This window comes from Callionymus lyra, chromosome 10 (assembly GCF_982586985.1).
Source record: "Callionymus lyra chromosome 10, fCalLyr1.hap1.1, whole genome shotgun sequence".
Lineage (NCBI taxonomy): Eukaryota > Metazoa > Chordata > Actinopteri > Syngnathiformes > Callionymidae > Callionymus > Callionymus lyra.
Window position 1 is genome coordinate 24,377,583 of NC_141827.1, and position 22,666 is coordinate 24,400,248.

General features: G+C 42.8%; 1 protein-coding gene and 92 non-coding genes across 95 annotated transcripts in view; 1 reads left to right on the forward strand and 92 right to left on the reverse strand.

Moving 5' to 3' along the window:
* Window positions 1-22,666, forward strand: part of kif5ab (kinesin family member 5A, b) — a 147,663-nt gene that overhangs the window by 55,929 nt on the left and 69,068 nt on the right. The gene's annotated exons all lie outside the window — the stretch shown is intronic.
* On the reverse strand, window positions 11-83 carry trnar-ucg (transfer RNA arginine (anticodon UCG)). The gene has a single exon. It is a non-coding gene; the product is annotated as a tRNA-Arg (tRNA).
* trnar-ucg (transfer RNA arginine (anticodon UCG)) lies at window positions 326-398 on the reverse strand. The gene has a single exon. It is a non-coding gene; the product is annotated as a tRNA-Arg (tRNA).
* On the reverse strand, window positions 531-603 carry trnar-ucg (transfer RNA arginine (anticodon UCG)). Its single transcript has one exon. It is a non-coding gene; the product is annotated as a tRNA-Arg (tRNA).
* On the reverse strand, window positions 744-816 carry trnar-ucg (transfer RNA arginine (anticodon UCG)). Its single transcript has one exon. It is a non-coding gene; the product is annotated as a tRNA-Arg (tRNA).
* On the reverse strand, window positions 949-1,021 carry trnar-ucg (transfer RNA arginine (anticodon UCG)). Its single transcript has one exon. It is a non-coding gene; the product is annotated as a tRNA-Arg (tRNA).
* trnar-ucg (transfer RNA arginine (anticodon UCG)) lies at window positions 1,264-1,336 on the reverse strand. Its single transcript has one exon. It is a non-coding gene; the product is annotated as a tRNA-Arg (tRNA).
* On the reverse strand, window positions 1,477-1,549 carry trnar-ucg (transfer RNA arginine (anticodon UCG)). Its single transcript has one exon. It is a non-coding gene; the product is annotated as a tRNA-Arg (tRNA).
* trnar-ucg (transfer RNA arginine (anticodon UCG)) lies at window positions 1,792-1,864 on the reverse strand. The gene has a single exon. It is a non-coding gene; the product is annotated as a tRNA-Arg (tRNA).
* Window positions 1,997-2,069, reverse strand: trnar-ucg (transfer RNA arginine (anticodon UCG)). The gene has a single exon. It is a non-coding gene; the product is annotated as a tRNA-Arg (tRNA).
* Window positions 2,202-2,274, reverse strand: trnar-ucg (transfer RNA arginine (anticodon UCG)). The gene has a single exon. It is a non-coding gene; the product is annotated as a tRNA-Arg (tRNA).
* trnar-ucg (transfer RNA arginine (anticodon UCG)) lies at window positions 2,407-2,479 on the reverse strand. The gene has a single exon. It is a non-coding gene; the product is annotated as a tRNA-Arg (tRNA).
* trnar-ucg (transfer RNA arginine (anticodon UCG)) lies at window positions 2,620-2,692 on the reverse strand. Its single transcript has one exon. It is a non-coding gene; the product is annotated as a tRNA-Arg (tRNA).
* Window positions 2,825-2,897, reverse strand: trnar-ucg (transfer RNA arginine (anticodon UCG)). Its single transcript has one exon. It is a non-coding gene; the product is annotated as a tRNA-Arg (tRNA).
* Window positions 3,038-3,110, reverse strand: trnar-ucg (transfer RNA arginine (anticodon UCG)). The gene has a single exon. It is a non-coding gene; the product is annotated as a tRNA-Arg (tRNA).
* On the reverse strand, window positions 3,353-3,425 carry trnar-ucg (transfer RNA arginine (anticodon UCG)). Its single transcript has one exon. It is a non-coding gene; the product is annotated as a tRNA-Arg (tRNA).
* Window positions 3,558-3,630, reverse strand: trnar-ucg (transfer RNA arginine (anticodon UCG)). Its single transcript has one exon. It is a non-coding gene; the product is annotated as a tRNA-Arg (tRNA).
* Window positions 3,763-3,835, reverse strand: trnar-ucg (transfer RNA arginine (anticodon UCG)). Its single transcript has one exon. It is a non-coding gene; the product is annotated as a tRNA-Arg (tRNA).
* Window positions 3,976-4,048, reverse strand: trnar-ucg (transfer RNA arginine (anticodon UCG)). The gene has a single exon. It is a non-coding gene; the product is annotated as a tRNA-Arg (tRNA).
* On the reverse strand, window positions 4,189-4,261 carry trnar-ucg (transfer RNA arginine (anticodon UCG)). The gene has a single exon. It is a non-coding gene; the product is annotated as a tRNA-Arg (tRNA).
* trnar-ucg (transfer RNA arginine (anticodon UCG)) lies at window positions 4,394-4,466 on the reverse strand. Its single transcript has one exon. It is a non-coding gene; the product is annotated as a tRNA-Arg (tRNA).
* trnar-ucg (transfer RNA arginine (anticodon UCG)) lies at window positions 4,605-4,677 on the reverse strand. Its single transcript has one exon. It is a non-coding gene; the product is annotated as a tRNA-Arg (tRNA).
* On the reverse strand, window positions 4,920-4,992 carry trnar-ucg (transfer RNA arginine (anticodon UCG)). The gene has a single exon. It is a non-coding gene; the product is annotated as a tRNA-Arg (tRNA).
* Window positions 5,133-5,205, reverse strand: trnar-ucg (transfer RNA arginine (anticodon UCG)). The gene has a single exon. It is a non-coding gene; the product is annotated as a tRNA-Arg (tRNA).
* Window positions 5,338-5,410, reverse strand: trnar-ucg (transfer RNA arginine (anticodon UCG)). The gene has a single exon. It is a non-coding gene; the product is annotated as a tRNA-Arg (tRNA).
* On the reverse strand, window positions 5,551-5,623 carry trnar-ucg (transfer RNA arginine (anticodon UCG)). The gene has a single exon. It is a non-coding gene; the product is annotated as a tRNA-Arg (tRNA).
* On the reverse strand, window positions 5,866-5,938 carry trnar-ucg (transfer RNA arginine (anticodon UCG)). Its single transcript has one exon. It is a non-coding gene; the product is annotated as a tRNA-Arg (tRNA).
* Window positions 6,071-6,143, reverse strand: trnar-ucg (transfer RNA arginine (anticodon UCG)). The gene has a single exon. It is a non-coding gene; the product is annotated as a tRNA-Arg (tRNA).
* trnar-ucg (transfer RNA arginine (anticodon UCG)) lies at window positions 6,276-6,348 on the reverse strand. The gene has a single exon. It is a non-coding gene; the product is annotated as a tRNA-Arg (tRNA).
* trnar-ucg (transfer RNA arginine (anticodon UCG)) lies at window positions 6,481-6,553 on the reverse strand. The gene has a single exon. It is a non-coding gene; the product is annotated as a tRNA-Arg (tRNA).
* On the reverse strand, window positions 6,798-6,870 carry trnar-ucg (transfer RNA arginine (anticodon UCG)). Its single transcript has one exon. It is a non-coding gene; the product is annotated as a tRNA-Arg (tRNA).
* Window positions 7,011-7,083, reverse strand: trnar-ucg (transfer RNA arginine (anticodon UCG)). Its single transcript has one exon. It is a non-coding gene; the product is annotated as a tRNA-Arg (tRNA).
* Window positions 7,216-7,288, reverse strand: trnar-ucg (transfer RNA arginine (anticodon UCG)). The gene has a single exon. It is a non-coding gene; the product is annotated as a tRNA-Arg (tRNA).
* trnar-ucg (transfer RNA arginine (anticodon UCG)) lies at window positions 7,746-7,818 on the reverse strand. Its single transcript has one exon. It is a non-coding gene; the product is annotated as a tRNA-Arg (tRNA).
* Window positions 7,951-8,023, reverse strand: trnar-ucg (transfer RNA arginine (anticodon UCG)). Its single transcript has one exon. It is a non-coding gene; the product is annotated as a tRNA-Arg (tRNA).
* Window positions 8,268-8,340, reverse strand: trnar-ucg (transfer RNA arginine (anticodon UCG)). The gene has a single exon. It is a non-coding gene; the product is annotated as a tRNA-Arg (tRNA).
* Window positions 8,481-8,553, reverse strand: trnar-ucg (transfer RNA arginine (anticodon UCG)). The gene has a single exon. It is a non-coding gene; the product is annotated as a tRNA-Arg (tRNA).
* On the reverse strand, window positions 8,686-8,758 carry trnar-ucg (transfer RNA arginine (anticodon UCG)). Its single transcript has one exon. It is a non-coding gene; the product is annotated as a tRNA-Arg (tRNA).
* trnar-ucg (transfer RNA arginine (anticodon UCG)) lies at window positions 9,001-9,073 on the reverse strand. Its single transcript has one exon. It is a non-coding gene; the product is annotated as a tRNA-Arg (tRNA).
* trnar-ucg (transfer RNA arginine (anticodon UCG)) lies at window positions 9,316-9,388 on the reverse strand. The gene has a single exon. It is a non-coding gene; the product is annotated as a tRNA-Arg (tRNA).
* Window positions 9,529-9,601, reverse strand: trnar-ucg (transfer RNA arginine (anticodon UCG)). The gene has a single exon. It is a non-coding gene; the product is annotated as a tRNA-Arg (tRNA).
* trnar-ucg (transfer RNA arginine (anticodon UCG)) lies at window positions 9,734-9,806 on the reverse strand. Its single transcript has one exon. It is a non-coding gene; the product is annotated as a tRNA-Arg (tRNA).
* On the reverse strand, window positions 9,947-10,019 carry trnar-ucg (transfer RNA arginine (anticodon UCG)). The gene has a single exon. It is a non-coding gene; the product is annotated as a tRNA-Arg (tRNA).
* trnar-ucg (transfer RNA arginine (anticodon UCG)) lies at window positions 10,262-10,334 on the reverse strand. The gene has a single exon. It is a non-coding gene; the product is annotated as a tRNA-Arg (tRNA).
* On the reverse strand, window positions 10,467-10,539 carry trnar-ucg (transfer RNA arginine (anticodon UCG)). Its single transcript has one exon. It is a non-coding gene; the product is annotated as a tRNA-Arg (tRNA).
* On the reverse strand, window positions 10,672-10,744 carry trnar-ucg (transfer RNA arginine (anticodon UCG)). The gene has a single exon. It is a non-coding gene; the product is annotated as a tRNA-Arg (tRNA).
* Window positions 10,877-10,949, reverse strand: trnar-ucg (transfer RNA arginine (anticodon UCG)). Its single transcript has one exon. It is a non-coding gene; the product is annotated as a tRNA-Arg (tRNA).
* Window positions 11,186-11,258, reverse strand: trnar-ucg (transfer RNA arginine (anticodon UCG)). Its single transcript has one exon. It is a non-coding gene; the product is annotated as a tRNA-Arg (tRNA).
* Window positions 11,391-11,463, reverse strand: trnar-ucg (transfer RNA arginine (anticodon UCG)). Its single transcript has one exon. It is a non-coding gene; the product is annotated as a tRNA-Arg (tRNA).
* trnar-ucg (transfer RNA arginine (anticodon UCG)) lies at window positions 11,708-11,780 on the reverse strand. The gene has a single exon. It is a non-coding gene; the product is annotated as a tRNA-Arg (tRNA).
* On the reverse strand, window positions 11,921-11,993 carry trnar-ucg (transfer RNA arginine (anticodon UCG)). Its single transcript has one exon. It is a non-coding gene; the product is annotated as a tRNA-Arg (tRNA).
* Window positions 12,126-12,198, reverse strand: trnar-ucg (transfer RNA arginine (anticodon UCG)). Its single transcript has one exon. It is a non-coding gene; the product is annotated as a tRNA-Arg (tRNA).
* Window positions 12,656-12,728, reverse strand: trnar-ucg (transfer RNA arginine (anticodon UCG)). Its single transcript has one exon. It is a non-coding gene; the product is annotated as a tRNA-Arg (tRNA).
* trnar-ucg (transfer RNA arginine (anticodon UCG)) lies at window positions 12,861-12,933 on the reverse strand. Its single transcript has one exon. It is a non-coding gene; the product is annotated as a tRNA-Arg (tRNA).
* trnar-ucg (transfer RNA arginine (anticodon UCG)) lies at window positions 13,178-13,250 on the reverse strand. Its single transcript has one exon. It is a non-coding gene; the product is annotated as a tRNA-Arg (tRNA).
* On the reverse strand, window positions 13,391-13,463 carry trnar-ucg (transfer RNA arginine (anticodon UCG)). Its single transcript has one exon. It is a non-coding gene; the product is annotated as a tRNA-Arg (tRNA).
* Window positions 13,596-13,668, reverse strand: trnar-ucg (transfer RNA arginine (anticodon UCG)). The gene has a single exon. It is a non-coding gene; the product is annotated as a tRNA-Arg (tRNA).
* On the reverse strand, window positions 13,911-13,983 carry trnar-ucg (transfer RNA arginine (anticodon UCG)). The gene has a single exon. It is a non-coding gene; the product is annotated as a tRNA-Arg (tRNA).
* On the reverse strand, window positions 14,124-14,196 carry trnar-ucg (transfer RNA arginine (anticodon UCG)). Its single transcript has one exon. It is a non-coding gene; the product is annotated as a tRNA-Arg (tRNA).
* On the reverse strand, window positions 14,329-14,401 carry trnar-ucg (transfer RNA arginine (anticodon UCG)). Its single transcript has one exon. It is a non-coding gene; the product is annotated as a tRNA-Arg (tRNA).
* On the reverse strand, window positions 14,534-14,606 carry trnar-ucg (transfer RNA arginine (anticodon UCG)). Its single transcript has one exon. It is a non-coding gene; the product is annotated as a tRNA-Arg (tRNA).
* Window positions 14,849-14,921, reverse strand: trnar-ucg (transfer RNA arginine (anticodon UCG)). Its single transcript has one exon. It is a non-coding gene; the product is annotated as a tRNA-Arg (tRNA).
* Window positions 15,062-15,134, reverse strand: trnar-ucg (transfer RNA arginine (anticodon UCG)). Its single transcript has one exon. It is a non-coding gene; the product is annotated as a tRNA-Arg (tRNA).
* On the reverse strand, window positions 15,275-15,347 carry trnar-ucg (transfer RNA arginine (anticodon UCG)). Its single transcript has one exon. It is a non-coding gene; the product is annotated as a tRNA-Arg (tRNA).
* Window positions 15,590-15,662, reverse strand: trnar-ucg (transfer RNA arginine (anticodon UCG)). The gene has a single exon. It is a non-coding gene; the product is annotated as a tRNA-Arg (tRNA).
* On the reverse strand, window positions 15,803-15,875 carry trnar-ucg (transfer RNA arginine (anticodon UCG)). The gene has a single exon. It is a non-coding gene; the product is annotated as a tRNA-Arg (tRNA).
* Window positions 16,008-16,080, reverse strand: trnar-ucg (transfer RNA arginine (anticodon UCG)). Its single transcript has one exon. It is a non-coding gene; the product is annotated as a tRNA-Arg (tRNA).
* trnar-ucg (transfer RNA arginine (anticodon UCG)) lies at window positions 16,221-16,293 on the reverse strand. The gene has a single exon. It is a non-coding gene; the product is annotated as a tRNA-Arg (tRNA).
* Window positions 16,536-16,608, reverse strand: trnar-ucg (transfer RNA arginine (anticodon UCG)). Its single transcript has one exon. It is a non-coding gene; the product is annotated as a tRNA-Arg (tRNA).
* Window positions 16,741-16,813, reverse strand: trnar-ucg (transfer RNA arginine (anticodon UCG)). Its single transcript has one exon. It is a non-coding gene; the product is annotated as a tRNA-Arg (tRNA).
* Window positions 16,946-17,018, reverse strand: trnar-ucg (transfer RNA arginine (anticodon UCG)). The gene has a single exon. It is a non-coding gene; the product is annotated as a tRNA-Arg (tRNA).
* On the reverse strand, window positions 17,151-17,223 carry trnar-ucg (transfer RNA arginine (anticodon UCG)). Its single transcript has one exon. It is a non-coding gene; the product is annotated as a tRNA-Arg (tRNA).
* trnar-ucg (transfer RNA arginine (anticodon UCG)) lies at window positions 17,468-17,540 on the reverse strand. The gene has a single exon. It is a non-coding gene; the product is annotated as a tRNA-Arg (tRNA).
* trnar-ucg (transfer RNA arginine (anticodon UCG)) lies at window positions 17,681-17,753 on the reverse strand. The gene has a single exon. It is a non-coding gene; the product is annotated as a tRNA-Arg (tRNA).
* trnar-ucg (transfer RNA arginine (anticodon UCG)) lies at window positions 17,886-17,958 on the reverse strand. The gene has a single exon. It is a non-coding gene; the product is annotated as a tRNA-Arg (tRNA).
* Window positions 18,203-18,275, reverse strand: trnar-ucg (transfer RNA arginine (anticodon UCG)). The gene has a single exon. It is a non-coding gene; the product is annotated as a tRNA-Arg (tRNA).
* Window positions 18,416-18,488, reverse strand: trnar-ucg (transfer RNA arginine (anticodon UCG)). The gene has a single exon. It is a non-coding gene; the product is annotated as a tRNA-Arg (tRNA).
* On the reverse strand, window positions 18,621-18,693 carry trnar-ucg (transfer RNA arginine (anticodon UCG)). Its single transcript has one exon. It is a non-coding gene; the product is annotated as a tRNA-Arg (tRNA).
* On the reverse strand, window positions 18,938-19,010 carry trnar-ucg (transfer RNA arginine (anticodon UCG)). The gene has a single exon. It is a non-coding gene; the product is annotated as a tRNA-Arg (tRNA).
* On the reverse strand, window positions 19,151-19,223 carry trnar-ucg (transfer RNA arginine (anticodon UCG)). Its single transcript has one exon. It is a non-coding gene; the product is annotated as a tRNA-Arg (tRNA).
* trnar-ucg (transfer RNA arginine (anticodon UCG)) lies at window positions 19,356-19,428 on the reverse strand. Its single transcript has one exon. It is a non-coding gene; the product is annotated as a tRNA-Arg (tRNA).
* Window positions 19,671-19,743, reverse strand: trnar-ucg (transfer RNA arginine (anticodon UCG)). The gene has a single exon. It is a non-coding gene; the product is annotated as a tRNA-Arg (tRNA).
* trnar-ucg (transfer RNA arginine (anticodon UCG)) lies at window positions 19,884-19,956 on the reverse strand. The gene has a single exon. It is a non-coding gene; the product is annotated as a tRNA-Arg (tRNA).
* trnar-ucg (transfer RNA arginine (anticodon UCG)) lies at window positions 20,089-20,161 on the reverse strand. The gene has a single exon. It is a non-coding gene; the product is annotated as a tRNA-Arg (tRNA).
* Window positions 20,302-20,374, reverse strand: trnar-ucg (transfer RNA arginine (anticodon UCG)). Its single transcript has one exon. It is a non-coding gene; the product is annotated as a tRNA-Arg (tRNA).
* trnar-ucg (transfer RNA arginine (anticodon UCG)) lies at window positions 20,617-20,689 on the reverse strand. The gene has a single exon. It is a non-coding gene; the product is annotated as a tRNA-Arg (tRNA).
* On the reverse strand, window positions 20,822-20,894 carry trnar-ucg (transfer RNA arginine (anticodon UCG)). The gene has a single exon. It is a non-coding gene; the product is annotated as a tRNA-Arg (tRNA).
* Window positions 21,027-21,099, reverse strand: trnar-ucg (transfer RNA arginine (anticodon UCG)). Its single transcript has one exon. It is a non-coding gene; the product is annotated as a tRNA-Arg (tRNA).
* Window positions 21,232-21,304, reverse strand: trnar-ucg (transfer RNA arginine (anticodon UCG)). Its single transcript has one exon. It is a non-coding gene; the product is annotated as a tRNA-Arg (tRNA).
* On the reverse strand, window positions 21,549-21,621 carry trnar-ucg (transfer RNA arginine (anticodon UCG)). The gene has a single exon. It is a non-coding gene; the product is annotated as a tRNA-Arg (tRNA).
* On the reverse strand, window positions 21,762-21,834 carry trnar-ucg (transfer RNA arginine (anticodon UCG)). The gene has a single exon. It is a non-coding gene; the product is annotated as a tRNA-Arg (tRNA).
* Window positions 21,967-22,039, reverse strand: trnar-ucg (transfer RNA arginine (anticodon UCG)). Its single transcript has one exon. It is a non-coding gene; the product is annotated as a tRNA-Arg (tRNA).
* Window positions 22,282-22,354, reverse strand: trnar-ucg (transfer RNA arginine (anticodon UCG)). The gene has a single exon. It is a non-coding gene; the product is annotated as a tRNA-Arg (tRNA).

Consider the following 22,666-nt stretch of genomic DNA (forward strand, 5'->3'; position numbering starts at 1 on the left):
TCACTTGATTTGACCACGAAGGGACTCGAACCCTCAATCTTCTGATTCGAAGTCAGACGCCTTATCCATTAGGCCACGCGGTGCTGGTTGTCATACTATGTTATTTTTTGGCACAGGCTAAGAAGGGACTCGAACCCTCAATCTTCTGATTCGAAGTCAGACGTCTTATCCATTAGGCCACACGGTCCTGGTTATCCTGCTATGTTAGTTTTTGGCACAGGCTAAGAGGTTTAACCTTTCCTTTGGGGATGACCAGAGACCATTGGTTTACATGACAGAACTGTTCTGATTTCATCATCTAAGTAAAAAGTATAGCCACTTGATTTAACCACAAAGGGACTCGAACCCTCAATCTTCTGATTCGAAGTCAGACGCCTTATCCATTAGGCCACGCGGTCCTGGTTATCTTACTATGTTATTTTTTGGCACAGGCAAATAGGTTTAACCTTTCCTTTGGGGATAACCAGAGACCATTGGTTTACTTGACATGGAACAGTTCGGATTTAAGTAAAAATTATAGCCGCTTGATTTGACCACGAAGGGACTCGAACCCTCAATCTTCTGATTCGAAGTCAGAAGCCTTATCCATTAGGCCACGCGGTCCTGGTTATCCTAATATGTTATTTTTTGGCACAGGCTAAGAGGTTTAACGTTTCCTTTGGGGATAACCAGAGACCATTGGTTTACGTAAGATAGAACTGTTCTTATTTCATTATCTAAGTAAAAAGTATAGTCACTTGATTTGACCACGAAGGGACTCGAACCCTCAATCTTCTGATTCGAAGTCAGACGCCTTATCCATTAGGCCACGCGGTCCTGGTTGTCATACTATGTTATTTTTTGGCACAGGCAAATAGGTTTAACCTTTCCTTTGGGGATAAGCAGAGACCATTGGTTTACTTGACATGGAACAGTTCGGATTTAAGTAAAAATTATAGCCACTTGATTTGACCACGAAGGGACTCGAACCCTCAATCTTCTGATTCGAAGTCAGACGCCTTATCCATTAGGCCACGCGGTCCTGGTTACCCTACAATGTTAGTTTTTGGCAGAGGCTAAGAAGGGACTCGAACCCTCAATCTTCTGATTCGAAGTCAGACGTCTTATCCATTAGGCCACGCGGTCCTGGTTATCCTGCTATGTTAGTTTTTGGCACAGGCTAAGAGGTTTAACCTTTCCTTTGGGGATGACCAGAGACCATTGGTTTACATGACAGAACTGTTCTGATTTCATCATCTAAGTAAAAAGTATAGCCACTTGATTTGACCACGAAGGGACTCGAACCCTCAATCTTCTGATTCGAAGTCAGACGCCTTATCCATTAGGCCACGCGGTCCTGGTTATCTTACTATGTTATTTTTTGGCACAGGCTAAGAGGTTTAACCTTTCCTTTGGGGATAACCAGAGACCATTGGTTTACGTAACATAGAACTGTTCTGATTTCATTATCTAAGTAAAAAGTATAGTCACTTGATTTGACCACGAAGGGACTCGAACCCTCAATCTTCTGATTCGAAGTCAGACGCCTTATCCATTAGGCCACGCGGTGCTGGTTGTCATACTATGTTATTTTTTGGCACAGGCTAAGAAGGGACTCGAACCCTCAATCTTCTGATTCGAAGTCAGACGTCTTATCCATTAGGCCACACGGTCCTGGTTATCCTGCTATGTTAGTTTTTGGCACAGGCTAAGAGGTTTAACCTTTCCTTTGGGGATGACCAGAGACCATTGGTTTACATGACAGAACTGTTCTGATTTCATCATCTAAGTAAAAAGTATAGCCACTTGATTTAACCACAAAGGGACTCGAACCCTCAATCTTCTGATTCGAAGTCAGACGCCTTATCCATTAGGCCACGCGGTCCTGGTTATCTTACTATGTTATTTTTTGGCACAGGCAAATAGGTTTAACCTTTCCTTTGGGGATAACCAGAGACCATTGGTTTACTTGACATGGAACAGTTCGGATTTAAGTAAAAATTATAGCCGCTTGATTTGACCACGAAGGGACTCGAACCCTCAATCTTCTGATTCGAAGTCAGACGCCTTATCCATTAGGCCACGCGGTCCTGGTTATCTTACTATGTTATTTTTTGGCAGAGTCAAATAGGTTTAACCTTTCCTTTGGGGATAACCAGAGACCATTGGTTTACTTGACATGGAACAGTTCGGATTTAAGTAAAAATTATAGCCACTTGATTTTACCACGAAGGGACTCGAACCCTCAATCTTCTGATTCGAAGTCAGAAGCCTTATCCATTAGGCCACGCGGTCCTGGTTATCCTAATATGTTATTTTTTGGCACAGGCTAAGAGGTTTAACGTTTCCTTTGGGGATAACCAGAGACCATTGGTTTACTTGACATGGAACAGTTCGGATTTAAGTAAAAATTATAGCCGCTTGATTTGACCACGAAGGGACTCGAACCCTCAATCTTCTGATTCGAAGTCAGATGCCTTATCCATTGGGCCACGCGGTCCTGGTTGTCATACTATGTTATCTTTTGGCAGAGTCAAATAGGTTTAACCTTTCCTTTGGGGATTACCAGAGACCATTGGTTCACGTGACATAGAACTGTTCTGATTTCATTATCTAAGTAAAAAGTATAGTCACTTGATTTGACCACGAAGGGACTCGAACCCTCAATCTTCTGATTCGAAGTCAGACGCCTTATCCATTAGGCCACGCGGTCCTGGTTGTCATACTATGTTATTTTTTGGCACAGGCAAATAGGTTTAACCTTTCCTTTGGGGATAAGCAGAGACCATTGGTTTACTTGACATGGAACCGTTCGGATTTTAGTAAAAATTATAGCCACTTGATTTGACCACAAAGGGACTCGAACCCTCAATCTTCTGATTCGAAGTCAGATGCCTTATCCATTGGGCCACGCGGTCCTGGTTGTCATACTATGTTATCTTTTGGCAGAGTCAAATAGGTTTAACCTTTCCTTTGGGGATTACCAGAGACCATTGGTTCACGTGACATAGAACTGTTCTGATTTCATTATCTAAGTAAAAAGTATAGCCACTTGATTTGACCACGAAGGGACTCGAACCCTCAATCTTCTGATTCGAAGTCAGACGCCTTATCCATTAGGCCACGCGGTCCTGGTTACCCTACAATGTTAGTTTCTGGCACAGGCTAAGAAGGGACTCGAACCCTCAATCTTCTGATTCGAAGTCAGACGTCTTATCCATTAGGCCACACGGTCCTGGTTATCCTGCTATGTTAGTTTTTGGCACAGGCTAAGAGGTTTAACCTTTCCTTTGGGGATGACCAGAGACCATTGGTTTACATGACAGAACTGTTCTGATTTCATCATCTAAGTAAAAAGTATAGCCACTTGATTTAACCACAAAGGGACTCGAACCCTCAATCTTCTGATTCGAAGTCAGACGCCTTATCCATTAGGCCACGCGGTCCTGGTTATCTTACTATGTTATTTTTTGGCACAGGCAAATAGGTTTAACCTTTCCTTTGGGGATAACCAGAGACCATTGGTTTACTTGACATGGAACAGTTCGGATTTAAGTAAAAATTATAGCCGCTTGATTTGACCACGAAGGGACTCGAACCCTCAATCTTCTGATTCGAAGTCAGACGCCTTATCCATTAGGCCACGCGGTCCTGGTTGTCATACTATGTTATTTTTTGGCAGAGTCAAATAGGTTTAACCTTTCCTTTGGGGATAACCAGAGACCATTGGTTTACTTGACATGGAACAGTTCGGATTTAAGTAAAAATTATAGCCACTTGATTTGACCACGAAGGGACTCGAACCCTCAATCTTCTGATTCGAAGTCAGACGCCTTATCCATTAGGCCACGCGGTCCTGGTTGTCATACTATGTTATTTTTTGGCACAGTCTAAGAGGTTTAACCTTTCCTTTGGGGATAACCAGAGACCATTGGTTTACTTGACATGGAACTGTTCTGATTTCATTATCTAAGTAAAAAGTATAGCCACTTGATTTGACCACGAAGGGACTTGAACCCTCAATCTTCTGATTCGAAGTCAGACGCCTTATCCATTAGGCCACGCGGTCCTGGTTGTCATACTATGTTATTTTTTGGCACAGTCTAAGAGGTTTAACCTTTCCTTTGGGGATAACCAGAGACCATTGGTTTACGTAAGATAGAACTGTTCTTATTTCATTATCTAAGTAAAAAGTATAGTCACTTGATTTGACCACGAAGGGACTCGAACCCTCAATCTTCTGATTCGAAGTCAGACGCCTTATCCATTAGGCCACGCGGTCCTGGTTGTCATACTATGTTATTTTTTGGCACAGGCAAATAGGTTTAACCTTTCCTTTGGGGATAAGCAGAGACCATTGGTTTACTTGACGTGGAACAGTTCGGATTTAAGTAAAAATTATAGCCACTTGATTTGACCACGAAGGGACTCGATCCCTCAATCTTCTGATTCGAAGTCAGACGCCTTATCCATTAGGCCACGCGGTCCTGGTTACCCTACAATGTTAGTTTTTGGCACAGGCTAAGAGGTTTAACCTTTCCTTTGGGGATGACCAGATACCATTGGTTTACATGACAGAACTGTTCTAATTTAATCATCTAAGTAAAAAGTATAGCCACTTGATTTGACCACAAAGGGACTCGAACCCTCAATCTTCTGATTCGAAGTCAGACGCCTTATCCATTAGGCCACGCGGTCCTGGTTATCCTACAATGTTAGTTTTTGGCAGAGGCTAAGAAGGGACTCGAACCCTCAATCTTCTGATTCGAAGTCAGACGTCTTATCCATTAGGCCACGCGGTCCTGGTTATCCTGCTATGTTAGTTTTTGGCACAGGCTAAGAGGTTTAACCTTTCCTTTGGGGATGACCAGAGACCATTGGTTTACATGACAGAACTGTTCTGATTTCATCATCTAAGTAAAAAGTATAGCCACTTGATTTGACCACGAAGGGACTCGAACCCTCAATCTTCTGATTCGAAGTCAGACGCCTTATCCATTAGGCCACGCGGTCCTGGTTATCTTACTATGTTATTTTTTGGCACAGGCTAAGAGGTTTAACCTTTCCTTTGGGGATAACCAGAGACCATTGGTTTACGTAACATAGAACTGTTCTGATTTCATTATCTAAGTAAAAAGTATAGTCACTTGATTTGACCACGAAGGGACTCGAACCCTCAATCTTCTGATTCGAAGTCAGACGCCTTATCCATTAGGCCACGCGGTCCTGGTTGTCATACTATGTTATTTTTTGGCACAGGCAAATAGGTTTAACCTTTCCTTTGGGGATAAGCAGAGACCATTGGTTTACTTGACATGGAACCGTTCGGATTTAAGTAAAAATTATAGCCACTTGATTTGACCACAAAGGGACTCGAACCCTCAATCTTCTGATTCGAAGTCAGATGCCTTATCCATTGGGCCACGCGGTCCTGGTTGTCATACTATGTTATCTTTTGGCAGAGTCAAATAGGTTTAACCTTTCCTTTGGGGATTACCAGAGACCATTGGTTCACGTGACATAGAACTGTTCTGATTTCATTATCTAAGTAAAAAGTATAGCCACTTGATTTGACCACGAAGGGACTCGAACCCTCAATCTTCTGATTCGAAGTCAGACGCCTTATCCATTAGGCCACGCGGTCCTGGTTACCCTACAATGTTAGTTTCTGGCACAGGCTAAGAAGGGACTCGAACCCTCAATCTTCTGATTCGAAGTCAGACGTCTTATCCATTAGGCCACACGGTCCTGGTTATCCTGCTATGTTAGTTTTTGGCACAGGCTAAGAGGTTTAACCTTTCCTTTGGGGATGACCAGAGACCATTGGTTTACATGACAGAACTGTTCTGATTTCATCATCTAAGTAAAAAGTATAGCCACTTGATTTAACCACAAAGGGACTCGAACCCTCAATCTTCTGATTCGAAGTCAGACGCCTTATCCATTAGGCCACGCGGTCCTGGTTATCTTACTATGTTATTTTTTGGCACAGGCAAATAGGTTTAACCTTTCCTTTGGGGATAACCAGAGACCATTGGTTTACTTGACATGGAACAGTTCGGATTTAAGTAAAAATTATAGCCGCTTGATTTGACCACGAAGGGACTCGAACCCTCAATCTTCTGATTCGAAGTCAGACGCCTTATCCATTAGGCCACGCGGTCCTGGTTGTCATACTATGTTATTTTTTGGCAGAGTCAAATAGGTTTAACCTTTCCTTTGGGGATAACCAGAGACCATTGGTTTACTTGACATGGAACAGTTCGGATTTAAGTAAAAATTATAGCCACTTGATTTTACCACGAAGGGACTCGAACCCTCAATCTTCTGATTCGAAGTCAGAAGCCTTATCCATTAGGCCACGCGGTCCTGGTTATCCTAATATGTTATTTTTTGGCACAGGCTAAGAGGTTTAACGTTTCCTTTGGGGATAACCAGAGACCATTGGTTTACTTGACATGGAACAGTTCGGATTTAAGTAAAAATTATAGCCGCTTGATTTGACCACGAAGGGACTCGAACCCTCAATCTTCTGATTCGAAGTCAGACGCCTTATCCATTAGGCCACGCGGTCCTGGTTACCCTACAATGTTAGTTTTTGGCACAGGCTAAGAAGGGACTCGAACTCTCAATCTTCTGATTCGAAGTCAGACGCTTTATCCATTAGGCCACGCGGTCCTGGTTATCCTACTATGTTATTTTTTGGCACAGGCTAAGAGGTTTAACCTTTCCTTTGGGGATAAGCAGAGACCATTGGTTTACTTGACATGGAACTGTTCTGATTTCATTATCTAAGTAAAAAGTATAGCCACTTGATTTGACCACGAAGGGACTTGAACCCTCAATCTTCTGATTCGAAGTCAGACGCCTTATCCATTAGGCCACGCGGTCCTGGTTGTCATACTATGTTATTTTTTGGCACAGTCTAAGAGGTTTAACCTTTCCTTTGGGGATAACCAGAGACCATTGGTTTACGTAAGATAGAACTGTTCTTATTTCATTATCTAAGTAAAAAGTATAGTCACTTGAATTTACCACGAAGGGACTCGAACCCTCAATCTTCTGATTCGAAGTCAGACGCCTTATCCATTAGGCCACGCGGTCCTGGTTGTCATACTATGTTATTTTTTGGCACAGGCAAATAGGTTTAACCTTTCCTTTGGGGATAAGCAGAGACCATTGGTTTACTTGACGTGGAACAGTTCGGATTTAAGTAAAAATTATAGCCACTTGATTTGACCACGAAGGGACTCGAACCCTCAATCTTCTGATTCGAAGTCAGACGCCTTATCCATTAGGCCACGCGGTCCTGGTTACCCTACAATGTTAGTTTTTGGCAGAGGCTAAGAAGGGACTCGAACCCTCAATCTTCTGATTCGAAGTCAGACGTCTTATCCATTAGGCCACGCGGTCCTGGTTATCCTGCTATGTTAGTTTTTGGCACAGGCTAAGAGGTTTAACCTTTCCTTTGGGGATAAGCAGAGACCATTGGTTTACTTGACATGGAACTGTTCTGATTTCATTATCTAAGTAAAAAGTATAGCCACTTGATTTGACCACGAAGAGACTTGAACCCTCAGTCTTCTGATTTGAAGTCAGACGCCTTATCCATTAGGCCACGCGGTCCTGGTTGTCATACTATGTTATTTTTTGGCAGAGTCAAATAGGTTTAACCTTTCCTTTGGGGATAACCAGAGACCATTGGTTTACGTAACATAGAACTGTTCTGATTTCATTATCTAAGTACAAAGTGTAGCCACTTGATTTTACCACGAAGGGACTCGAACCCTCAATCTTCTGATTCGAAGTCAGAAGCCTTATCCATTAGGCCACGTGGTCCTGGTTATCCTACTATGTTATTTTTTGGCACAGGCTAAGAGGTTTAACGTTTCCTTTGGGGATAACCAGAGACCATTGGTTTACTTGACATGGAACAGTTCGGATTTAAGTAAAAATTATAGCCGCTTGATTTGACCACGAAGGGACTCGAACCCTCAATCTTCTGATTCGAAGTCAGACGCCTTATCCATTAGGCCACGCGGTCCTGGTTACCCTACAATGTTAGTTTTTGGCACAGGCTAAGAAGGGACTCGAACTCTCAATCTTCTGATTCGAAGTCAGACGCTTTATCCATTAGGCCACGCGGTCCTGGTTATCCTACTATGTTATTTTTTGGCACAGGCTAAGAGGTTTAACCTTTCCTTTGGGGATATGCAGAGACCATTGGTTTACTTGACATGGAACTGTTCTGATTTCATTATCTAAGTAAAAAGTATAGCCACTTGATTTGACCACGAAGGGACTTGAACCCTCAATCTTCTGATTCGAAGTCAGACGCCTTATCCATTAGGCCACACGGTCCTGGTTGTCATACTATGTTATTTTTTGGCACAGTCTAAGAGGTTTAACCTTTCATTTGGGGATAACCAGAGACCATTGGTTTACGTAAGATAGAACTGTTCTTATTTCATTATCTAAGTAAAAAGTATAGTCACTTGATTTGACCACGAAGGGACTCGAACCCTCAATCTTCTGATTCGAAGTCAGACGCCTTATCCATTAGGCCACGCGGTCCTGGTTGTCATACTATGTTATTTTTTGGCACAGGCAAATAGGTTTAACCTTTCCTTTGGGGATAAGCAGAGACCATTGGTTTACTTGACATGGAACAGTTCGGATTTAAGTAAAAATTATAGCCACTTGATTTGAGCACGAAGGGACTCGAACCCTCAATCTTCTGATTCGAAGTCAGACGCCTTATCCATTAGGCCACGCGGTCCTGGTTACCCTACAATGTTAGTTTTTGGCAGAGGCTAAGAAGGGACTCGAACCCTCAATCTTCTGATTCGAAGTCAGACGTCTTATCCATTAGGCCACGCGGTCCTGGTTATCCTGCTATGTTAGTTTTTGGCACAGGCTAAGAGGTTTAACCTTTCCTTTGGGGATGACCAGAGACCATTGGTTTACATGACAGAACTGTTCTGATTTCATCATCTAAGTAAAAAGTATAGCCACTTGATTTGACCACGAAGGGACTCGAACCCTCAATCTTCTGATTCGAAGTCAGACGCCTTATCCATTAGGCCACGCGGTCCTGGTTACCCTACAATGTTAGTTTTTGGCAGAGGCTAAGAAGGGACTCGAACCCTCAATCTTCTGATTCGAAGTCAGACGTCTTATCCATTAGGCCATGCGGTCCTGGTTATCCTGCTATGTTAGTTTTTGGCACAGGCTAAGAGGTTTAACCTTTCCTTTGGGGATGACCAGAGACCATTGGTTTACATGACAGAACTGTTCTGATTTCATCATCTAAGTAAAAAGTATAGCCACTTGATTTGACCACGAAGGGACTCGAACCCTCAATCTTCTGATTCGAAGTCAGACGCCTTATCCATTAGGCCACGCGGTCCTGGTTATCTTACTATGTTATTTTTTGGCACAGGCTAAGAGGTTTAACCTTTCCTTTGGGGATAACCAGAGACCATTGGTTTACGTAACATAGAACTGTTCTGATTTCATTATCTAAGTAAAAAGTATAGTCACTTGATTTGACCACGAAGGGACTCGAACCCTCAATCTTCTGATTCGAAGTCAGACGCCTTATCCATTAGGCCACGCGGTCCTGGTTGTCATACTATGTTATTTTTTGGCACAGGCAAATAGGTTTAACCTTTCCTTTGGGGATAAGCAGAGACCATTGGTTTACTTGACATGGAACCGTTCGGATTTAAGTAAAAATTATAGCCACTTGATTTGACCACAAAGGGACTCGAACCCTCAATCTTCTGATTCGAAGTCAGATGCCTTATCCATTGGGCCACGCGGTCCTGGTTGTCATACTATGTTATCTTTTGGCAGAGTCAAATAGGTTTAACCTTTCCTTTGGGGATTACCAGAGACCATTGGTTCACGTGACATAGAACTGTTCTGATTTCATTATCTAAGTAAAAAGTATAGCCACTTGATTTGACCACGAAGGGACTCGAACCCTCAATCTTCTGATTCGAAGTCAGACGCCTTATCCATTAGGCCACGCGGTCCTGGTTACCCTACAATGTTAGTTTCTGGCACAGGCTAAGAAGGGACTCGAACCCTCAATCTTCTGATTCGAAGTCAGACGTCTTATCCATTAGGCCACACGGTCCTGGTTATCCTGCTATGTTAGTTTTTGGCACAGGCTAAGAGGTTTAACCTTTCCTTTGGGGATGACCAGAGACCATTGGTTTACATGACAGAACTGTTCTGATTTCATCATCTAAGTAAAAAGTATAGCCACTTGATTTAACCACAAAGGGACTCGAACCCTCAATCTTCTGATTCGAAGTCAGACGCCTTATCCATTAGGCCACGCGGTCCTGGTTATCTTACTATGTTATTTTTTGGCACAGGCAAATAGGTTTAACCTTTCCTTTGGGGATAACCAGAGACCATTGGTTTACTTGACATGGAACAGTTCGGATTTAAGTAAAAATTATAGCCGCTTGATTTGACCACGAAGGGACTCGAACCCTCAATCTTCTGATTCGAAGTCAGACGCCTTATCCATTAGGCCACGCGGTCCTGGTTGTCATACTATGTTATTTTTTGGCAGAGTCAAATAGGTTTAACCTTTCCTTTGGGGATAACCAGAGACCATTGGTTTACTTGACATGGAACAGTTCGGATTTAAGTAAAAATTATAGCCACTTGATTTTACCACGAAGGGACTCGAACCCTCAATCTTCTGATTCGAAGTCAGAAGCCTTATCCATTAGGCCACGCGGTCCTGGTTATCCTAATATGTTATTTTTTGGCACAGGCTAAGAGGTTTAACGTTTCCTTTGGGGATAACCAGAGACCATTGGTTTACTTGACATGGAACAGTTCGGATTTAAGTAAAAATTATAGCCGCTTGATTTGACCACGAAGGGACTCGAACCCTCAATCTTCTGATTCGAAGTCAGACGCCTTATCCATTAGGCCACGCGGTCCTGGTTACCCTACAATGTTAGTTTTTGGCACAGGCTAAGAAGGGACTCGAACTCTCAATCTTCTGATTCGAAGTCAGACGCTTTATCCATTAGGCCACGCGGTCCTGGTTGTCATACTATGTTATTTTTTGGCAGAGTCAAATAGGTTTAACCTTTCCTTTGGGGATAACCAGAGACCATTGGTTTACTTGACATGGAACAGTTCGGATTTAAGTAAAAATTATAGCCACTTGATTTTACCACGAAGGGACTCGAACCCTCAATCTTCTGATTCGAAGTCAGAAGCCTTATCCATTAGGCCACGCGGTCCTGGTTATCCTAATATGTTATTTTTTGGCACAGGCTAAGAGGTTTAACGTTTCCTTTGGGGATAACCAGAGACCATTGGTTTACTTGACATGGAACAGTTCGGATTTAAGTAAAAATTATAGCCGCTTGATTTGACCACGAAGGGACTCGAACCCTCAATCTTCTGATTCGAAGTCAGACGCCTTATCCATTAGGCCACGCGGTCCTGGTTACCCTACAATGTTAGTTTTTGGCACAGGCTAAGAAGGGACTCGAACTCTCAATCTTCTGATTCGAAGTCAGACGCTTTATCCATTAGGCCACGCGGTCCTGGTTATCCTACTATGTTATTTTTTGGCACAGGCTAAGAGGTTTAACCTTTCCTTTGGGGATAAGCAGAGACCATTGGTTTACTTGACATGGAACTGTTCTGATTTCATTATCTAAGTAAAAAGTATAGCCACTTGATTTGACCACGAAGGGACTTGAACCCTCAATCTTCTGATTCGAAGTCAGACGCCTTATCCATTAGGCCACGCGGTCCTGGTTGTCATACTATGTTATTTTTTGGCACAGTCTAAGAGGTTTAACCTTTCCTTTGGGGATAACCAGAGACCATTGGTTTACGTAAGATAGAACTGTTCTTATTTCATTATCTAAGTAAAAAGTATAGTCACTTGAATTTACCACGAAGGGACTCGAACCCTCAATCTTCTGATTCGAAGTCAGACGCCTTATCCATTAGGCCACGCGGTCCTGGTTGTCATACTATGTTATTTTTTGGCACAGGCAAATAGGTTTAACCTTTCCTTTGGGGATAAGCAGAGACCATTGGTTTACTTGACGTGGAACAGTTCGGATTTAAGTAAAAATTATAGCCACTTGATTTGACCACGAAGGGACTCGAACCCTCAATCTTCTGATTCGAAGTCAGACGCCTTATCCATTAGGCCACGCGGTCCTGGTTACCCTACAATGTTAGTTTTTGGCAGAGGCTAAGAAGGGACTCGAACCCTCAATCTTCTGATTCGAAGTCAGACGTCTTATCCATTAGGCCACGCGGTCCTGGTTATCCTGCTATGTTAGTTTTTGGCACAGGCTAAGAGGTTTAACCTTTCCTTTGGGGATAAGCAGAGACCATTGGTTTACTTGACATGGAACTGTTCTGATTTCATTATCTAAGTAAAAAGTATAGCCACTTGATTTGACCACGAAGAGACTTGAACCCTCAGTCTTCTGATTTGAAGTCAGACGCCTTATCCATTAGGCCACGCGGTCCTGGTTGTCATACTATGTTATTTTTTGGCAGAGTCAAATAGGTTTAACCTTTCCTTTGGGGATAACCAGAGACCATTGGTTTACGTAACATAGAACTGTTCTGATTTCATTATCTAAGTACAAAGTGTAGCCACTTGATTTTACCACGAAGGGACTCGAACCCTCAATCTTCTGATTCGAAGTCAGAAGCCTTATCCATTAGGCCACGTGGTCCTGGTTATCCTACTATGTTATTTTTTGGCACAGGCTAAGAGGTTTAACGTTTCCTTTGGGGATAACCAGAGACCATTGGTTTACTTGACATGGAACAGTTCGGATTTAAGTAAAAATTATAGCCGCTTGATTTGACCACGAAGGGACTCGAACCCTCAATCTTCTGATTCGAAGTCAGACGCCTTATCCATTAGGCCACGCGGTCCTGGTTACCCTACAATGTTAGTTTTTGGCACAGGCTAAGAAGGGACTCGAACTCTCAATCTTCTGATTCGAAGTCAGACGCTTTATCCATTAGGCCACGCGGTCCTGGTTATCCTACTATGTTATTTTTTGGCACAGGCTAAGAGGTTTAACCTTTCCTTTGGGGATATGCAGAGACCATTGGTTTACTTGACATGGAACTGTTCTGATTTCATTATCTAAGTAAAAAGTATAGCCACTTGATTTGACCACGAAGGGACTTGAACCCTCAATCTTCTGATTCGAAGTCAGACGCCTTATCCATTAGGCCACACGGTCCTGGTTGTCATACTATGTTATTTTTTGGCACAGTCTAAGAGGTTTAACCTTTCATTTGGGGATAACCAGAGACCATTGGTTTACGTAAGATAGAACTGTTCTTATTTCATTATCTAAGTAAAAAGTATAGTCACTTGATTTGACCACGAAGGGACTCGAACCCTCAATCTTCTGATTCGAAGTCAGACGCCTTATCCATTAGGCCACGCGGTCCTGGTTGTCATACTATGTTATTTTTTGGCACAGGCAAATAGGTTTAACCTTTCCTTTGGGGATAAGCAGAGACCATTGGTTTACTTGACATGGAACAGTTCGGATTTAAGTAAAAATTATAGCCACTTGATTTGAGCACGAAGGGACTCGAACCCTCAATCTTCTGATTCGAAGTCAGACGCCTTATCCATTAGGCCACGCGGTCCTGGTTACCCTACAATGTTAGTTTTTGGCAGAGGCTAAGAAGGGACTCGAACCCTCAATCTTCTGATTCGAAGTCAGACGTCTTATCCATTAGGCCACGCGGTCCTGGTTATCCTGCTATGTTAGTTTTTGGCACAGGCTAAGAGGTTTAACCTTTCCTTTGGGGATGACCAGAGACCATTGGTTTACATGACAGAACTGTTCTGATTTCATCATCTAAGTAAAAAGTATAGCCACTTGATTTGACCACGAAGGGACTCGAACCCTCAATCTTCTGATTCGAAGTCAGACGCCTTATCCATTAGGCCACGCGGTCCTGGTTATCTTACTATGTTATTTTTTGGCACAGGCTAAGAGGTTTAACCTTTCCTTTGGGGATAACCAGAGACCATTGGTTTACGTAACATAGAACTGTTCTGATTTCATTATCTAAGTAAAAAGTACAGTCACTTGATTTGACCACGAAGGGACTCGAACCCTCAATCTTCTGATTCGAAGTCAGACGCCTTATCCATTAGGCCACGCGGTCCTGGTTGTCATACTATGTTATTTTTTGGCACAGGCAAATAGGTTTAACCTTTCCTTTGGGGATAAGCAGAGACCATTGGTTTACTTGACATGGAACCGTTCGGATTTTAGTAAAAATTATAGCCACTTGATTTGACCACAAAGGGACTCGAACCCTCAATCTTCTGATTCGAAGTCAGATGCCTTATCCATTAGGCCACGCGGTCCTGGTTGTCATACTATGTTATTTTTTGGCACAGGCAAATAGGTTTAACCTTTCCTTTGGGGATAAGCAGAGACCATTGGTTTACTTGACATGGAACCGTTCGGATTTAAGTAAAAATTATAGCCACTTGATTTGACCACGAAGGGACTTGAACCCTCAATCTTCTGATTCGAAGTCAGACGCCTTATCCATTAGGCCACGCGGTCCTGGTTACCCTACAATGTTAGTTTTTGGCACAGGCTAAGAAGGGACTCGAACCCTCAATCGTCTGATTCGAAGTCAGACGTCTTATCCATTAGGCCATGCGGTCCTGGTTATCCTGCTATGTTAGTTTTTGGCACAGGCTAAGAGGTTTAACCTTTCCTTTGGGGATGACCAGATACCATTGGTTTACATGACAGAACTGTTCTAATTTAATCATCTAAGTAAAAAGTATAGCCACTTGATTTGACCACGAAGGGACTCGAACCCTCAATCTTCTGATTCGAAGTCAGACGCCTTATCCATTAGGCCACGCGGTCCTGGTTATCCTGCTATGTTAATTTTTGGCACAGGCTAAGAGGTTTAACCTTTCCTTTGGGGATAACCAGAGACCATTGGTATACTTGACATGGAACTGTTCTGATTTCATTATCTAAGTAAAAAGTATAGCCACTTGATTTGACCACAAAGGGACTCGAACCCTCAATCTTCTGATTCGAAGTCAGATGCCTTATCCATTAGGCCACGCGGTCCTGGTTGTCATACTATGTTATCTTTTGGCAGAGTCAAATAGGTTTAACCTTTCCTTTGGGGATTACCAGAGACCATTGGTTCACGTGACATAGAAGTGTTCTGATTTCATTATCTAAGTAAAAAGTATAGCCACTTGATTTGACCACGAAGGGACTCGAACCCTCAATCTTCTGATTCGAAGTCAGACGCCTTATCCATTAGGCCACGCGGTCCTGGTTATCCTACAATGTTAGTTTTTGGCAGAGGCTAAGAAGGGACTCGAACCCTCAATCTTCTGATTCGAAGTCAGACGTCTTATCCATTAGGCCACGCGGTCCTGGTTATCCTGCTATGTTAGTTTTTGGCACAGGCTAAGAGGTTTAACCTTTCCTTTGGGGATGACCAGAGACCATTGGTTTACATGACAGAACTGTTCTGATTTCATCATCTAAGTAAAAAGTATAGCCACTTGATTTGACCACGAAGGGACTCGAACCCTCAATCTTCTGATTCGAAGTCAGACGCCTTATCCATTAGGCCACGCGGTCCTGGTTATCTTACTATGTTATTTTTTGGCACAGGCTAAGAGGTTTAACCTTTCCTTTGGGGATAACCAGAGACCATTGGTTTACGTAACATAGAACTGTTCTGATTTCATTATCTAAGTAAAAAGTATAGTCACTTGATTTGACCACGAAGGGACTCGAACCCTCAATCTTCTGATTCGAAGTCAGACGCCTTATCCATTAGGCCACGCGGTCCTGGTTGTCATTCTATGTTATTTTTTGGCACAGGCAAATAGGTTTAACCTTTCCTTTGGGGATAAGCAGAGACCATTGGTTTACTTGACATGGAACCGTTCGGATTTAAGTAAAAATTATAGCCACTTGATTTGACCACAAAGGGACTCGAACCCTCAATCTTCTGATTCGAAGTCAGATGCCTTATCCATTGGGCCACGCGGTCCTGGTTGTCATACTATGTTATCTTTTGGCAGAGTCAAATAGGTTTAACCTTTCCTTTGGGGATTACCAGAGACCATTGGTTCACGTGACATAGAACTGTTCTGATTTCATTATCTAAGTAAAAAGTATAGCCACTTGATTTGACCACGAAGGGACTCGAACCCTCAATCTTCTGATTCGAAGTCAGACGCCTTATCCATTAGGCCACGCGGTCCTGGTTACCCTACAATGTTAGTTTCTGGCACAGGCTAAGAAGGGACTCGAACCCTCAATCTTCTGATTCGAAGTCAGACGTCTTATCCATTAGGCCACACGGTCCTGGTTATCCTGCTATGTTAGTTTTTGGCACAGGCTAAGAGGTTTAACCTTTCCTTTGGGGATGACCAGAGACCATTGGTTTACATGACAGAACTGTTCTGATTTCATCATCTAAGTAAAAAGTATAGCCACTTGATTTAACCACAAAGGGACTCGAACCCTCAATCTTCTGATTCGAAGTCAGACGCCTTATCCATTAGGCCACGCGGTCCTGGTTATCTTACTATGTTATTTTTTGGCACAGGCAAATAGGTTTAACCTTTCCTTTGGGGATAACCAGAGACCATTGGTTTACTTGACATGGAACAGTTCGGATTTAAGTAAAAATTATAGCCGCTTGATTTGACCACGAAGGGACTCGAACCCTCAATCTTCTGATTCGAAGTCAGACGCCTTATCCATTAGGCCACGCGGTCCTGGTTGTCATACTATGTTATTTTTTGGCAGAGTCAAATAGGTTTAACCTTTCCTTTGGGGATAAGCAGAGACCATTGGTTTACTTGACATGGAACAGTTCGGATTTAAGTAAAAATTATAGCCACTTGATTTTACCACGAAGGGACTCGAACCCTCAATCTTCTGATTCGAAGTCAGAAGCCTTATCCATTAGGCCACGCGGTCCTGGTTATCCTAATATGTTATTTTTTGGCACAGGCTAAGAGGTTTAACGTTTCCTTTGGGGATAACCAGAGACCATTGGTTTACTTGACATGGAACAGTTCGGATTTAAGTAAAAATTATAGCCGCTTGATTTGACCACGAAGGGACTCGAACCCTCAATCTTCTGATTCGAAGTCAGACGCCTTATCCATTAGGCCACGCGGTCCTGGTTACCCTACAATGTTAGTTTTTGGCACAGGCTAAGAAGGGACTCGAACTCTCAATCTTCTGATTCGAAGTCAGACGCTTTATCCATTAGGCCACGCGGTCCTGGTTATCCTACTATGTTATTTTTTGGCACAGGCTAAGAGGTTTAACCTTTCCTTTGGGGATAAGCAGAGACCATTGGTTTACTTGACATGGAACTGTTCTGATTTCATTATCTAAGTAAAAAGTATAGCCACTTGATTTGACCACGAAGGGACTTGAACCCTCAATCTTCTGATTCGAAGTCAGACGCCTTATCCATTAGGCCACGCGGTCCTGGTTGTCATACTATGTTATTTTTTGGAACAGTCTAAGAGGTTTAACCTTTCCTTTGGGGATAACCAGAGACCATTGGTTTACGTAAGATAGAACTGTTCTTATTTCATTATCTAAGTAAAAAGTATAGTCACTTGAATTTACCACGAAGGGACTCGAACCCTCAATCTTCTGATTCGAAGTCAGACGCCTTATCCATTAGGCCACGCGGTCCTGGTTGTCATACTATGTTATTTTTTGGCACAGGCAAATAGGTTTAACCTTTCCTTTGGGGATAAGCAGAGACCATTGGTTTACTTGACGTGGAACAGTTCGGATTTAAGTAAAAATTATAGCCACTTGATTTGACCACGAAGGGACTCGAACCCTCAATCTTCTGATTCGAAGTCAGACGCCTTATCCATTAGGCCACGCGGTCCTGGTTACCCTACAATGTTAGTTTTTGGCAGAGGCTAAGAAGGGACTCGAACCCTCAATCTTCTGATTCGAAGTCAGACGTCTTATCCATTAGGCCACGCGGTCCTGGTTATCCTGCTATGTTAGTTTTTGGCACAGGCTAAGAGGTTTAACCTTTCCTTTGGGGATAAGCAGAGACCATTGGTTTACTTGACATGGAACTGTTCTGATTTCATTATCTAAGTAAAAAGTATAGCCACTTGATTTGACCACGAAGAGACTTGAACCCTCAGTCTTCTGATTCGAAGTCAGACGCCTTATCCATTAGGCCACGCGGTCCTGGTTGTCATACTATGTTATTTTTTGGCAGAGTCAAATAGGTTTAACCTTTCCTTTGGGGATAACCAGAGACCATTGGTTTACGTAACATAGAACTGTTCTGATTTCATTATCTAAGTACAAAGTGTAGCCACTTGATTTTACCACGAAGGGACTCGAACCCTCAATCTTCTGATTCGAAGTCAGAAGCCTTATCCATTAGGCCACGTGGTCCTGGTTATCCTACTATGTTATTTTTTGGCACAGGCTAAGAGGTTTAACGTTTCCTTTGGGGATAACCAGAGACCATTGGTTTACTTGACATGGAACAGTTCGGATTTAAGTAAAAATTATAGCCGCTTGATTTGACCACGAAGGGACTCGAACCCTCAATCTTCTGATTCGAAGTCAGACGCCTTATCCATTAGGCCACGCGGTCCTGGTTACCCTACAATGTTAGTTTTTGGCACAGGCTAAGAAGGGACTCGAACTCTCAATCTTCTGATTCGAAGTCAGACGCTTTATCCATTAGGCCACGCGGTCCTGGTTATCCTACTATGTTATTTTTTGGCACAGGCTAAGAGGTTTAACCTTTCCTTTGGGGATATGCAGAGACCATTGGTTTACTTGACATGGAACTGTTCTGATTTCATTATCTAAGTAAAAAGTATAGCCACTTGATTTGACCACGAAGGGACTTGAACCCTCAATCTTCTGATTCGAAGTCAGACGCCTTATCCATTAGGCCACACGGTCCTGGTTGTCATACTATGTTATTTTTTGGCACAGTCTAAGAGGTTTAACCTTTCATTTGGGGATAACCAGAGACCATTGGTTTACGTAAGATAGAACTGTTCTTATTTCATTATCTAAGTAAAAAGTATAGTCACTTGATTTGACCACGAAGGGACTCGAACCCTCAATCTTCTGATTCGAAGTCAGACGCCTTATCCATTAGGCCACGCGGTCCTGGTTGTCATACTATGTTATTTTTTGGCACAGGCAAATAGGTTTAACCTTTCCTTTGGGGATAAGCAGAGACCATTGGTTTACTTGACATGGAACAGTTCGGATTTAAGTAAAAATTATAGCCACTTGATTTGACCACGAAGGGACTCGAACCCTCAATCTTCTGATTCGAAGTCAGACGCCTTATCCATTAGGCCACGCGGTCCTGGTTACCCTACAATGTTAGTTTTTGGCAGAGGCTAAGAAGGGACTCGAACCCTCAATCTTCTGATTCGAAGTCAGACGTCTTATCCATTAGGCCACGCGGTCCTGGTTATCCTGCTATGTTAGTTTTTGGCACAGGCTAAGAGGTTTAACCTTTCCTTTGGGGATGACCAGAGACCATTGGTTTACATGACAGAACTGTTCTGATTTCATCATCTAAGTAAAAAGTATAGCCACTTGATTTGACCACGAAGGGACTCGAACCCTCAATCTTCTGATTCGAAGTCAGACGCCTTATCCATTAGGCCACGCGGTCCTGGTTATCTTACTATGTTATTTTTTGGCACAGGCTAAGAGGTTTAACCTTTCCTTTGGGGATAACCAGAGACCATTGGTTTACGTAACATAGAACTGTTCTGATTTCATTATCTAAGTAAAAAGTATAGTCACTTGATTTGACCACGAAGGGACTCGAACCCTCAATCTTCTGATTCGAAGTCAGACGCCTTATCCATTAGGCCACGCGGTCCTGGTTGTCATACTATGTTATTTTTTGGCACAGGCAAATAGGTTTAACCTTTCCTTTGGGGATAAGCAGAGACCATTGGTTTACTTGACATGGAACCGTTCGGATTTTAGTAAAAATTATAGCCACTTGATTTGACCACAAAGGGACTCGAACCCTCAATCTTCTGATTCGAAGTCAGATGCCTTATCCATTGGGCCACGCGGTCCTGGTTGTCATACTATGTTATCTTTTGGCAGAGTCAAATAGGTTTAACCTTTCCTTTGGGGATTACCAGAGACCATTGGTTCACGTGACATAGAACTGTTCTGATTTCATTATCTAAGTAAAAATTATAGCCACTTGATTTGACCACAAAGGGACTCGAACCCTAAATCTTCTGATTCGAAGTCAGACGCCTTATCCATTAGGCCACGCGGTCCTGGTTACCCTACAATGTTAGTTTCTGGCACAGGCTAAGAAGGGACTCGAACCCTCAATCTTCTGATTCGAAGTCAGACGTCTTATCCATTAGGCCACACGGTCCTGGTTATCCTGCTATGTTAGTTTTTGGCACAGGCTAAGAGGTTTAACCTTTCCTTTGGGGATGACCAGAGACCATTGGTTTACATGACAGAACTGTTCTGATTTCATCATCTAAGTAAAAAGTATAGCCACTTGATTTAACCACAAAGGGACTCGAACCCTCAATCTTCTGATTCGAAGTCAGACGCCTTATCCATTAGGCCACGCGGTCCTGGTTATCTTACTATGTTATTTTTTGGCACAGGCAAATAGGTTTAACCTTTCCTTTGGGGATAACCAGAGACCATTGGTTTACTTGACATGGAACAGTTCGGATTTAAGTAAAAATTATAGCCGCTTGATTTGACCACGAAGGGACTCGAACCCTCAATCTTCTGATTCGAAGTCAGACGCCTTATCCATTAGGCCACGCGGTCCTGGTTGTCATACTATGTTATTTTTTGGCAGAGTCAAATAGGTTTAACCTTTCCTTTGGGGATAAGCAGAGACCATTGGTTTACTTGACATGGAACAGTTCGGATTTAAGTAAAAATTATAGCCACTTGATTTTACCACGAAGGGACTCGAACCCTCAATCTTCTGATTCGAAGTCAGAAGCCTTATCCATTAGGCCACGCGGTCCTGGTTATCCTAATATGTTATTTTTTGGCACAGGCTAAGAGGTTTAACGTTTCCTTTGGGGATAACCAGAGACCATTGGTTTACTTGACATGGAACAGTTCGGATTTAAGTAAAAATTATAGCCGCTTGATTTGACCACGAAGGGACTCGAACCCTCAATCTTCTGATTCGAAGTCAGACGCCTTATCCATTAGGCCACGCGGTCCTGGTTACCCTACAATGTTAGTTTTTGGCACAGGCTAAGAAGGGACTCGAACTCTCAATCTTCTGATTCGAAGTCAGACGCTTTATCCATTAGGCCACGCGGTCCTGGTTATCCTACTATGTTATTTTTTGGCACAGGCTAAGAGGTTTAACCTTTCCTTTGGGGATAAGCAGAGACCATTGGTTTACTTGACATGGAACTGTTCTGATTTCATTATCTAAGTAAAAAGTATAGCCACTTGATTTGACCACGAAGGGACTTGAACCCTCAATCTTCTGATTCGAAGTCAGACGCCTTATCCATTAGGCCACGCGGTCCTGGTTGTCATACTATGTTATTTTTTGGCACAGTCTAAGAGGTTTAACCTTTCCTTTGGGGATAACCAGAGACCATTGGTTTACGTAAGATAGAACTGTTCTTATTTCATTATCTAAGTAAAAAGTATAGTCACTTGATTTGACCACGAAGGGACTCGAACCCTCAATCTTCTGATTCGAAGTCAGACGCCTTATCCATTAGGCCACGCGGTCCTGGTTGTCATACTATGTTATTTTTTGGCACAGGCAAATAGGTTTAACCTTTCCTTTGGGGATAAGCAGAGACCATTGGTTTACTTGACGTGGAACAGTTCGGATTTAAGTAAAAATTATAGCCACTTGATTTGACCACGAAGGGACTTGAACCCTCAATCTTCTGATTCGAAGTCAGACGCCTTATCCATTAGGCCACGCGGTCCTGGTTACCCTACAATGTTAGTTTTTGGCAGAGGCTAAGAAGGGACTCGAACCCTCAATCTTCTGATTCGAAGTCAGACGTCTTATCCATTAGGCCACGCGGTCCTGGTTATCCTGCTATGTTAGTTTTTGGCACAGGCTAAGAGGTTTAACCTTTCCTTTGGGGATGACCAGAGACCATTGGTTTACATGACAGAACTGTTCTGATTTCATCATCTAAGTAAAAAGTATAGCCACTTGATTTGACCACGAAGGGACTCGAACCCTCAATCTTCTGATTCGAAGTCAGACGCCTTATCCATTAGGCCACGCGGTCCTGGTTATCTTACTATGTTATTTTTTGGCACAGGCTAAGAGGTTTAACCTTTCCTTTGGGGCTAACCAGAGACCATTGGTTTACGTAACATAGAACTGTTCTGATTTCATTATCTAAGTAAAAAGTATAGTCACTTGATTTGACCACGAAGGGACTCGAACCCTCAATCTTCTGATTTGAAGTTAGACGCCTTATCCATTAGGCCACGCGGTCCTGGTTGTCATACTATGTTATTTTTTGGCACAGGCAAATAGGTTTAACCTTTCCTTTGGGGATAAGCAGAGACCATTGGTTTACTTGACATGGAACCGT